General features: G+C 44.1%; 1 protein-coding gene across 1 annotated transcript in view; it reads right to left on the reverse strand.

Annotated features, from left to right (window-relative positions):
• LOC108416094 (butyrophilin subfamily 3 member A2-like) overlaps nt 1-12,500 on the reverse strand; it is a 534,853-nt gene that overhangs the window by 80,131 nt on the left and 442,222 nt on the right. The window lies entirely within an intron of this gene.

Raw genomic sequence — 12,500 nt, forward strand, 5'->3', positions numbered from 1 at the left:
TCAATACCAATACTGGAATCGGGTATTAGGTTGATAACATGATCATTTACACAGACACTGCCACTAATAAACAAATGCCTTGAGCTGGCAGTGAAAGAGTCTCTGCTCTCAGAGTCAATCCCAATATTTATCTGTAAAGACACCATGTAGCACTATACTAATGTAAAATATGCCAAGTAAGTGTCTGTTTTACAACCCCAATTCCAATTCCAGTTGGGACGTTGTGTAAAACAAATAAAGACAGAATACGATGATTTGCAAATTCTTTTCAACCTATATTCAATAGAATCCACTACAAAGACCAGATATTTAATGTTCAAACGGATAATCTTTATTGTTTTTTGCAAATATTCACTCATTTGAATTTGATGCCTGCAACACGTTCCAGAGAAGTTGGGACAGGGGCGTGTTTACATCACCTTTCCTTTTAACAACACTCAATAAGCGTTTGGGAACTGATTGGAATTGTTGAAGCTTTGTAGGTGGAATTCTTTCCCATTCCTGCTTGATGTACAGCTTCAGCTGCTCAGCAGTCCGGGGTCTCCGCTGTCGTATTTTGAGCTTCATAATGCGCCACACATTTTCAATGGGAGACGGTCTGGACTGCAGGCAGGCCAGTCTAGTACCCGCACTCTTTTACTACGAAGCCACGCTGTTGGAACACGTGCAGAATGTGGCTCGGCATCGTCTTGCTGAAATAAGCAGGACGTCCCTGAAAAAGACGCTGTTTGGATGGCAGCAGATGTTGCTCCAAAACCTGTATGTACCTTTCAGCATTAATGGGGCCTTCACAGATGTGCAGGTTACCCCTGCCATGGGCACTAACACCCCCCCACACCATCAGAGATGCTGGCTTTTGAACTTTGCGCTGAAAACAATCCTGGCAGTCCTTTTCCTCTTTGGCCTGGAGGACATGACATCCATGATTTCCAGAAACAGTGTGAAATGTGGACTCGACAGACCACAGGACACTTTTCCACTCTGCATCAGTCCATCTCAGATGAGCTCGGCCCAGAGAAGCCGGCGGCGTTGCTGATGTTGGTCTGCGCTGATGGGGAGTAATGTTCATGTTGGTCTGTGCTGAGGAGGAGTAATGTTCATGTTGGTCTGTGCTGAGGAGGAGTAATGTTCATGTTGGTCTGTGCTGAGGAGGAGTAATGTTCATGTTGGTCTGTGCTGATGGGGAGTAATGGTCATGTTGGTCTGCGCTGATGGGGAGTAATGATCATGTAGGTCTGCGCTGATGGGGAGTAATGTTCATGTTGGTCTGCGCTGATGGGGAGTAATGTTCATGTTGTTCTGCGCTGATGGGGAGTAATGTTCATGTTGTTCTGCGCTGATGGGGAGTAATGGTCACGTTGGTCTGCGCTGATGGGGAGTAATGGTCACGTTGGTCTGCGCTGATGGGGAGTAATGGTCACGTTGGTCTGCGCTGATGGGGAGTAATGGTCACGTTGGTCTGCGCTGATGGGGAGTAATGCTCACGTTGGTCTGCGCTGATGGGGAGTAATGTTCACGTTGGTCTGCGCTGATGGGGAGTAATGTTCACGTTGGTCTGCGCTGATGGGGAGTAATGTTCACGTTGGTCTGCGCTGATGGGGAGTAATGTTCACGTTGGTCTGCGCTGATGGGGAGTAATGTTCACGTTGGTCTGCGCTGATGGGGAGTAATGTTCACGTTGGTCTGCGCTGATGGGGAGTAATGTTCACGTTGGTCTGCGCTGATGGGGAGTAATGTTCACGTTGGTCTGCGCTGATGGGGAGTAATGTTCACGTTGGTCTGCGCTGATGGGGAGTAATGTTCACGTTGGTCTGCGCTGATGGGGAGTAATGTTCATGTTGGTCTGTGCTGATAGGGAGTAATGATCATGTTGGTCTGTGCTGATGGGGAGTAATGGTCATGTTGGTCTGTGCTGATAGGGAGTAATGTTCACGTTGCTCTGCGCTGATGGGGAGTAATGTTCACGTTGGTCTGCGCTGATGGGGAGTAATGTTCACGTTGGTCTGCGCTGATGGGGAGTAATGTTCATGTTGGTCTGTGCTGATAGGGAGTAATGATCATGTTGGTCTGTGCTGATGGGGAGTAATGGTCATGTTGGTCTGTGCTGATAGGGAGTAATGTTCACGTTGCTCTGCGCTGATGGGGAGTAATGTTCACATTGGTCAAACATAAAAAGTGGTGGTATAGCAGATATAGACTCTATAGACTTTACTCATGACTTTACTCAGCTACTAACAGTTATTTCAACTGATATTGATCACTTTATCAGCGCTGGTGACTTTAATGTCCACCCAGATAAGCTCATGGCCAAAACTAAGACTTATAACCACAGCCATACATTGAACTTGGTTGTTAGCAAAAGGCTAAATCTTCCGCATGTTGCTGTCAAAGACTTTGATGTCTCTGAGCACTTTTGTGTTTTTATTAATATTTTAACTTCTCTATATATTCAAGTTAAGACTGTCTGTGTAAAGAGATGGTATAGAGAGCTGTTTATGATGGCTCTCTCTAAAACACTATGTATAATAGCTGACTGTCCTGAAACAACCTTAATTCTAAATGAATGAATGAATGAATGAACTTTGTCATTGCACATTGTACTCGTACACTTACACAACGAAATTGAAGTACAAATCCCCCTTTCTCTGTGCAAAAACAACAAAACAAGTAGAAACAGAATTTCACTGGTCTTTTGAAATGAACTGTTAATTGCACAGTATGACATTGCACCATAACCTGATAAGTCACGTTTGTACTAATCAGATCAGTCACATGTTTGTACTAATCAGATCAGTCACATGTTTGTGTTTAACAGAGCTGTGGTCCTGTTGTAAAAACTGTCTTTTAGTCTGTTTGTCCTTGTTTTTATTTGTCTGTAAAGTCTGCCAGATGGCATCAGTTCAAACATTCGGTACCCTGGGTGTGTGCTGTCTTTTTAAATCCCGTCTGCCCTTCTGAGACAGCGGTTGCTGTAGAGTTCCTTAAGGGATGGTAGGGGATGTCCAATGATTTTTTGGGCGGTGTTGATGACCCGTTGTAAGTCCTTTTTGTGTGCCGTGGTGCAACTGGAGAACCAAAGAGATGCAAAAAGTCAGCACACTCTCCACGGAGCAGCGGTAGAAAACAGTCAGCAGTTCCTTCTTAAGATTTTGCTTCCTGAGGATCCTTTGGAAGTGGAGACGTTGCTGTGCCCTTTTCACCACCGCTGAGGTGTTGAAACTCAATTGGAGGTCTGTGTCCATATGCACCCCCAGGAACTTGAAACTGGATAGCCTCTCCACACACTCCCCATTTATCCAGATTGGCTGCAAATCGAACATCCTCCTCCTGAAGTCTACAATGAGTTCTTTAGTTTTGGAGGTGTTAATGACCAAGTTGTTGTCTGAACACCAACCCACCAGCCTTTGGACCTCCTTCTGGTATGCTGTTTCATCACCATCAAATACCAAGTCCAATTTGGGTGGTGTCATCCGAACTTAACTGTAACGTTGCCTGGATGGCTACTAACACAGTCGTACATGTACAGGGTATAGAGTAGTGGACTCAGCACGCAGCCCTGGGGGGATCCGGTGTTGAGTCTGAGGGCTGTGGAGAGATTTGGACCACATCTAACTCTCTGCATGTGATCTGAGAGGAAGTCTCTAATCCAGCAGCAGGTGTTTTCTGAAAGACCAATGTCCAATAATTTAACTGTTCATCTTTCCGGGAGTATGGTATTGAAAGCAGAGCTAAAGTCAACAAAGAGCAGCCTGGCATAGCGCCCTGCTCTTCCAGGTGGGAGATGGTGGTGTGGAGTGCTGTTGCTATGGCATCCTCTGTTGATCTGTTAGCTCTGTATGCAAACTGAAATGGGCCAGGTGTGGGTGGGAGACCGGACACGATGTGACATTTAACCAGTTTCTCAAAACACTTCATGATGATCAGTGTCAGAGCAACTGGTCGATAATCATTGAGGCTGCTGATACTGGTCTTTTTAGATATAGGTACAATTATGGCTGACTTCAGACATGGTGGTATGAAGGACTGGGACAGTGAAGCATTAAAGATCTTAGTAAAAAAAACCCAGCCAGCTGATCCGCATTCTCTTTGAGGACCCTCCGCCTTCCTAGGGTTCACTGTTCTCAATGTGCACCTCACCTCATGTTCCTGCACTGTGAGGCTGGAGCTGCTACTGCCAGATGGCTTGGCTGTGGCAATCTCTGAACTTTCCACCTCGAACCGCGTGACTCCTCCGCAAGCGTCAAGTCACCTACATCCATTGTTGTGTTGCTGGGTTTGTAGTGGATAAGATGCTGGTTTCCCTGTCACACTTGCCTCATGTTGTTGGTCCTGAAATGATTTTCAATCTTTGTTTTGTACTGCATCTTGGCTTTCCAGATGCCTATCTTCAGCTCAGCTCAGCCATACTGTGCACCATCACCAGATCTGAAAGCGATGTCGCGTTGCCTCAACAGGACATGCACTTCTTTAGTCATCCAGGGTTTCTGGTTGGAAAATACCCATAGTGGTTCTACATTTCCAATGCAGAAGTTGATGTAGGAGAGCACAGTTGTGGGGTATACCTCCAGATCCTGGTGTTCAAAAACACTCCAATCTGTACTCTCAAAACAGTCCTGCAGTTGATGCAATGGCCCGTCTGGCTATGTTCTTATAATCTTTGTGGCTGGTGGAATTCTCTTCCTGCAGGGTGTGTATGCAGGAACTAACAGCTTGAATATATGATCCGACAGGCCCAGGTGTGGTAAGGGCTTTGTCTGAATACTTTGTCCAGTGTGTTGCTTTGTCCACCCCTAGTTGCACACTTAATGTGCTGTTCGAATTTTGGAAAAACTGTTTTTTATTCTGTTCTGCCTTGTTGAAATCCCCCACTACAATGTGCACTACATCGTGATCTGTTGGTTGCTTATTGCGTTATGCAGCTTGTCCAGAGACCTGTTAGCATTAGCATCGATTGTTGTGTGTGTGTGTGTGTATAAATGTTTATATATATATATATATATAAAATTATGTCAATGGGGTTGACAATGTCAAAAGAACTGCTGAACTATTTAAGTTAGAATTTGGGTGAGGTGATAATTTGAGCTTTGTAGGGGTTTGTGATGTTTGTGATGAAGCTTTATCAGTTGGTGTTCAGTTCCTCTACATAGAGAGGGGGAGAGAACGCTAAATGTACTGCCTTCCGACATGAAGAGGTTAATGTTGCTTTCAAGTCTACCTTGGAAGTTCGCATTTATGACATTGGAGCTCATAAGTACAATGTGATTTCTGTTCAAGCGATTTTGGATGGACTGTTGCCAACAGAGCAAGTATGTATTACTGCAAACAAAACAAACAGAGCTTTATGTGGGCAATATTTTTATCCAAAAAACCCACCAAGAAAACTGAACACTGAACCCAGTGTTCACCCAGAACACTGTGTACCCTGCCCAGGATAGGGTCACTGGGACCTGTCCCTGGAGCCAGGTCTGGGGGTAGTGTCCTTCAGCGAGTGCCTGGTGGCCGGGCAGCCCACGTAACCTGGCCGGGCTCTGCCCAAAGAGGCAACATGGGGGGACCATGTGTGCCCACTACCCGCAAGGTCCAGCATGGGGGAGCAGTGCAGTGCTGCACAGGCAGTGGGAGATTGCAGGGGAGCCCTTGGCAGCCTAGGCTCTTGCAGCAGAAACTGACTCTTGGCACATGGAATGTAACCTCACCAGGGGGGAAAGAGCCGGAGCTTGTGTGGGAGGTTGAGAGATACCAACTAGATATAGTTGGGCTCACCTCCACCCACAGTGTCCGCTCTGGAAAAAACTCCTTGATAGAGGTTGGTCCTCCTACTCAGAGGTTGCATAGGGTGAGAGGCGCTGGCTGTGAGTGTGGATACTCACGAGTCCCTGGCCTTGCAGTTGGAGTTTGTCCCAGTGGACGAGAGGGTTGCCTCAATGTTAATTAAAATCACAGAGAGGAAAACTCTGACTGTTGTGTGTGCTTATGCACCAAACAACAGGTCAGAGTATTCGGCCTTCTTGGAGTGAGTGGGCGGGGTTCTGGAAAGGGTCCCACCTACAAAGTCCATAGTCTTACTGGGGGACTTCAGTGCTCATGTTGGCAATGACTGGGAGACCTGGAGAGGCGTGATTTGGAAGAACGGCCTGCCTGATCTAAACCCAAATGGTAAATTGTTGTTGGACTTCTGTGCCAGGCATGGATTGTCCATAACAAACACCAAGTTCGAACACATGGATGTTAATAAGTGTACATGGTACCAGAGCTCCTTGGGTCAAAGGTTAATGATCGACTTTGTTGTCGTTTATCTGACTTGGGACCATATGTTCTGGATACTCAGGTAAAGAGGTGCTGAGCTGTCAACTGATCACCGTCTGGTGGTGAGTTGGATCAGATTGCAATGAAAACTGATTGTCAGACCCAGTAGGTCCAAAAGAATAGTGAGAGTGTGCTGGGAATGACTGTCGGAGGCCCCTGTTTGGAATGATTTCAACTCCCACCTCTGGGAGAGCTTTTCTCATGTCCCGGAAAGGGTAGGGGACATGGAGTCTGAATGGACCCTGTTCAAAACCTCCATTGTGGAAGCTGCTGGGCATAGCTGTGGCCAAAAGCTTGTGGGTGCCTGTCGGGGCAGTAACCCAAGAATCCCCTGGTGCACACCAGTAGTGAGGGAGGCCGTCAAGCTGAAGAAAGAGGTCTTTAGGGACTGGGTGGACCGACGGCCTCCTGACTCAGCAGAGAGGTACCGACAGGCGAAAAAGGTGACAGCCACAATGGTGGTGCAAGCAAAATCCAGGGCGTGGGAGGAGTTTGGCGAAGCCATGGAAAAAGTCTTTTGGTTGGCTTCAAGGAGGTTCTGGACAACTGTCCAGTGACTCAGGAATGGTTGGGGTGCCAAAGCCCAAGCTATATTCGGCAAGGGTGGAGAAACTCTGACTTCAAATGAGAATATTGTCGGTCAGTGGAAGGAGCACTTTAAAGAACTCCTTAATCTGGGAGACATGCCTCCCTCACAGGAATCGGGGCCGGAGGCCTCTGGCATGTCAAGTTCCATTTCCCTGGTGGAGGTCACTAAGGTATTTGGCAAGCTCTTCAGTGGCAAGGATGAGATTCGTCTGGAGATGCTTAAGGCTCTGAATAATGTGGGGCTGTCATGGCTGATGCGCTTCTGCAATATTGCATGGACCTCAGGAACAGAACCTATGGGAGTGGCAGACTGGGGTGGTTCCTCATTTTTAAAAATGGGGACCGGAGGGTGTGTGCCAACTATCGGGGTATAACACTGCTCAGCCTCCCTGGGAAAGTCTATGTCAAGGTGCTGGAAAGGAGACTCAGACTGATAGTTGAACCTCAGATAGAGGAGGAACAATGTGGATTCTGTCTTGGCCGTGGAACAATGGACCAGCTTTTCACACTCTCGCAGATTGTTGAGAGGGCATGGGAGTTTGCCAACCAAGTCTACATGTGTTTTGTGGATTTGGAGAAGGCTTACGACCAGGTTCCCCGAGATATGGGAGGTCCTCCAGGAGTATGGGGTCCTGGGGCTACTACTCCGGGCCATTCGATCTCGGTACTCCCAGAGTGAGAGCTGTGTTTGTATACTCAGCATTAAGTCGGACCCTTTTAGTATTAGAGTTGGGCTCCGGCAAAGTTGTGCCCTGTGGCATTATGTGTGGAGGCCGGAGGGTGGCATCTCTGCTGTTTGCAGAAGATGTTCTTTTGACTGAATCACATGGTTGCCTCCAGGGCTCACTGGAGCGGTTTGCAACTGAGTGTGAAGCGGTTGGTATGCAGATCAGCACCTCCAAATCTGAGTCCATGGTCTTAGCCCAGAAAAGGATGGCATGCCAACTCTAGGGAAGGGGAAAGGACTTGCCCCAGGTGGAGATGATTAAGTATCTCGGGGTCTTGTTCATGATTGATGGGAAGAGGGATGGTGAGATTGGCCACAGGCTGTGACAGGGGGCAGCAGTAAAGCAGTAAGGTCACTGTACTGGACTGTAGTGGTGAAGAGGGAGCTGAGCCATAAGGCAAAGCTCTCTGTTTACCGGTCGGTCTACATCCTGACCCTCACCTATGGTCATGAGCTGTGGGTAACGACTGAAAGAATGAGATCGCAAATACAAGCGGCGGAAATGAGCTTTCTTCGCAGGGTAGTGGCTACACTATATTTGATAGGGTGAGGAGCTCAGCCGTTCGGAAGGAACTCGGAGTAGAGCCGCTACTCTTCCACATTGAGCGGAGCCAGCTGAGGTGGGGGCGTACCAGGCACCTACCGGGATAAGCCCCCGGGGTCATCCTAGGACCTGCTGGAGGGATTACATCTCCAAGTTGTCCTGGGAGTGGCTTGGGGTCCCTGGAAATGAGCTGGAGGAAGTTGCAGGGGACAGGGTGATCTGGGATTCTCTGCTCTCCCAACTGCTACCGCGACCCTATCGGGATTAAGCAGTCAACAATGATGATGATGATGATGATATTTTTATCCAGTAAGAAGTATTAGTTACTTGTTCGTAACTTTCCTCACATGTTGATGCGTAAATCATAAAAAAATAGACCAGAGTGGCGCAAAAGGTCTAAGCGTAGGCCGTATCATCAGGAGATCATGATTTCGATCTCTGGTGATGCTACAGCCGTCCGTAGCTGGGAGTCCAAGACAGCACAACTGGCCTTGCTCTCTCTGGGTGGTTAGGATGGACCCCCTTCTCCCCCAATCACTCAACACAATGCTAGTCTGCACAGGCGTCTGTTATTTGACGTAACAGATCTGGTAGTTGGAGCTTTCCACCAAGCGCGTTTGGCTGTCCTGTGATGTTGCGTGAGCAGCAGTTCAAAAAGAAGTAGTGACTGGTTTCAGAGATCTCGGAGGAAGCCTGTGCTGCCTTCACCCTCCTAACATTGGTAGTATTGTGTGATTGGGGAGGTCCTAACTAGCAGGTGAGACAATTGGAGACAACTAAATTGTGGAGAGAAAAAAAATAGACTGCAGTGATTATGTGCTGCTGCTTTATCAACGTTATCTTTTTTTATTGACTGGCCACCAATTCAGAAAGTTGGAGCTTATAGAAACCATAAAAATACAAGTTTGTGGTGGCGTTCATGTGAACTTTTCTTGTAAATACGATATTTCTGACATGAGGAAAATATCAAGCAGCATAAGGTCAGTGTTTCTGCAGAGCTCAAGCGATTAAACACTAACTCTGATTAATGAGTTCATTCTTCTCACCTGACTCATTCTTTCAAATTGACATTTCCACTCCAAAAGTTCTCCACACTTACTTTTAAAGCAATGTTAGCAAATTCAGTTTTCCTCCTAAATGCAGCTTAAAGTTCCACACATAAAGAATTCTGTTTATGTTCTTCACTTTAGGCTTTAGTGTCCTGCTGTGTTTTGACACCCTACCAATAATCCAGGTAATTATGCTGTTAAAATATGTCTGTTAATTTTACAGTAAGACCTCAAATAATATATATGTGGGAGACATAAAAACCTGTTTCACTCACTTTGTTTCTTTTTCTTTATTATTATTTCTTAGGATTTTGTTTTATTTTTTGGCCCACAAAAAGTTGCTCCGGATTTACATTTCTGAGGCCAATGTCAGGCGAGTTCAGATGCTTGAGGTACCCAAGTCTGTGGACCATTTGAAGATTTTACTAGAGGAAAAATTATAACTAAAGAAGGACTTTGAGTTGCAATTTGAAGGCTCAGACTTTGATAATGCACTGTGTAACTTGCACAGCATTGATGAGTTGCCAGCAGTAAAGGTCATCTTGAAGGTAATGTATGCATAATATCTAAAGTTTACTTATCATGGTGCAGCAACAACGAAACATCTTTGTTACAGACCATGTTCGTCCCTGCATGGTCACAGTTTAACATCTTATGATTATTGTCTAATGTAATTTTCACATGTATTGTATCTGGAATAGATACTTGCATGTTGGATACTTGAATATCGTGGCTATGTTCATATCACCTTAAAATATGTTTAAAAACAGGAATGGACATGGTTCTTGATACACTTGCTAAACACTGAACCAGAGCTGCCGGTTGCTACAAGTATTGTCAACCATATGTATTTGCTCAGGTGACTGATGTTGCCAATCGGGAAAGAACAGTACTTGAGGGGTTGCCACTTTTTCTGCGGGAGGATCCATCCAGCTTACTGAAGAAATGCCTGGTAAGTAGTGCTTTAACCTATGCAGAAGATCTGCTTAGTGCTTTGTGAATGTATACAAATATTTTGATCTCCCTCTCTTTCTCTCCCTCTGCTGCGACATCTCTGCCAGAAGTCAAACATTGTAATGATCCTGGAGGAGGCTGTTGTTCTTCGGGACATTGTTGATCTGTCAACAGCATTTGCGTACTTGTTTGGCCTTCTGTATGCCATTAATATGGAATATCCCCAAGAGCTCAAGCGCACCTTTGAGGCGATACAGAAGATTTTCATGGATCTCGGTGGATCTTGCTCTGCTGGAGTCCAGTCTCTGAAGATTAAACTTTGCTAAGTGGACAGGTCTTTGCATGCTTAATCCTCCACTCTACCCTTGGTCACTGACCACTTCTGTTTCCTGAACACCACAAATCGTTCTGCATTACACAGCTCTCAACTTTTTGTCGAGTCGTTTTTCTGTGAAAAGCAGTTTGAATTTCTCCACAGTTCAGTTTGCGTGTTTTCAAAGTGCTGTGAAATGCATTGGCTGTGTCACATCAACAAAGATCAGTTTTCCTGTGGTTAAATCCATCCAGCTTACTGAAGAAAAGTCTGGTAAATGCCCTTCAATGTGTCATTATAGATCTGCTTAGTGCTTCCTGAATTTAGAATAATTTTTTTTGGTTGCGTTACACAGCCCTCATTTTTTCAGTAATTAACCTACATGTGTGTGAGTAATAGAACAGTGTGAGTTATTTGATCAATGGCTTGTTTTATTTTTTAACTCTAAAAGTGTAAATCAAAGTGTTCTTCTGTGAAAAAGCAGATTTAAATTTTTCAACACTTGCTCAATTTACAGATTTGTGAAGTGTTGTGAAAAGTACTGGCTGTTACATTTTGAAAAGCTTCCTACAGTTATCAATGTTGTTTCCAATCTTTTAACATGAAAATTAGTCAATTTCCTTAAAAGAATAAAAGGTGAATTAAAAAAGAAAATCCAGTTCACACATTTTCCCCACTTGCTCTGGTGATCCAAGGCTACCAAAAAACCACAATGGCACCATAATTGCCAGCTTGGCAAAAATATATGTCCAAAAACTTTTCAACAAACAAATGTAATTGTTAATCTGTGAAGGCACCTAGACTGAAAATGTCCTGAATCTACTGAATCCCTCTGTGGATTTATTGAAATAAATGATTGTCCAGTTATTATTAACTGTGGCTTTTCAGACTGATCTTTGTGTATTTTTCTTCACCAAACTATTCCTTTAATAGAAAGGTTTGGTATAATGAGGTTTTATTTCGCAGATTCTACTGTTCTTATTCTGAGTTTGTTGAGCATTTGCTGCATATGAAAACTTCCAAAGGTGAACCCCATTTTTCCATTTAGAGAAAATGTCTTTAATAAATGTTTAAATACTTTTTACTAAATATTTTATTAATGTTCATCTTGTTTGGATTGTGTTGTTTATAACTATAAATATACTATACTTTATTACTTTTGTCTTAAGATATTAAGTTAACCATCTGGACTCATTTTTATAAGTTGTTACTTTTGTTCTCCCAACTAACTTTGCTTTGTCCTGTAATTCATTCTATGGACAAAATATTTTAAGTGAACTCTTAATTTAACTTTATATTTTGAGTTGGGCACTTTTGAGCCAAAAGTTCAATTTAATCAATTTTTTTTACAGTGTACATTTTTCCTACACTGAAATAAACGTTTCCTCCCAATGTGCACTAGGAAAAAAGATCACCGAGACACTTTACTCTCTGTTCAGACTACAGTGATTTAATATATACACATGAGTAGCTTAAAACCCAGAGACTGATTCGGTCACTCAGCTCTGAGATTCATCACTGATGACCGTTACAGCCCTCATCACTGCACACTGGATGAAGAGCTGGGTGGTCCTCCAGTGTAGCAGGAGATGCACTGGCTTCTGTTTATTTACAGGCACTGTCTTTACTATCTAACCACCTCCACTCGGCGTGCAGCTGTTTAACTGATCTCAGTGGTTTTCTTAGTTCATTCTTTGCTGTATTTGGTGTTATTTTACTAATAATTTTAATTGGCTTTCAGATTTAGATTTACTTATTAGCTCATTATTCTGATTAGTTCTAGCTTTAAATGCTTTTCACTTATTCAATATTTTGTATTTCTCTTATTTTTAAAAGTATCTCATCCTTTCTCTTTATCTAAATTCATTGATTAATTTTCATGTTTACATTTCAGTCTCTGTTCTTTTCATTATATTTATACATGCATAATCAGCGACATTATAAATAAACATCACTCTTGAATCAATATAGATATATAAACTATATAGAGTATAGAGAGAAAATAAACACGATGGATGG

The sequence above is a fragment of the Pygocentrus nattereri genome, chromosome 9 (genome assembly GCF_015220715.1).
Source record: "Pygocentrus nattereri isolate fPygNat1 chromosome 9, fPygNat1.pri, whole genome shotgun sequence".
Taxonomy (NCBI): Eukaryota; Metazoa; Chordata; class Actinopteri; order Characiformes; family Serrasalmidae; genus Pygocentrus; species Pygocentrus nattereri.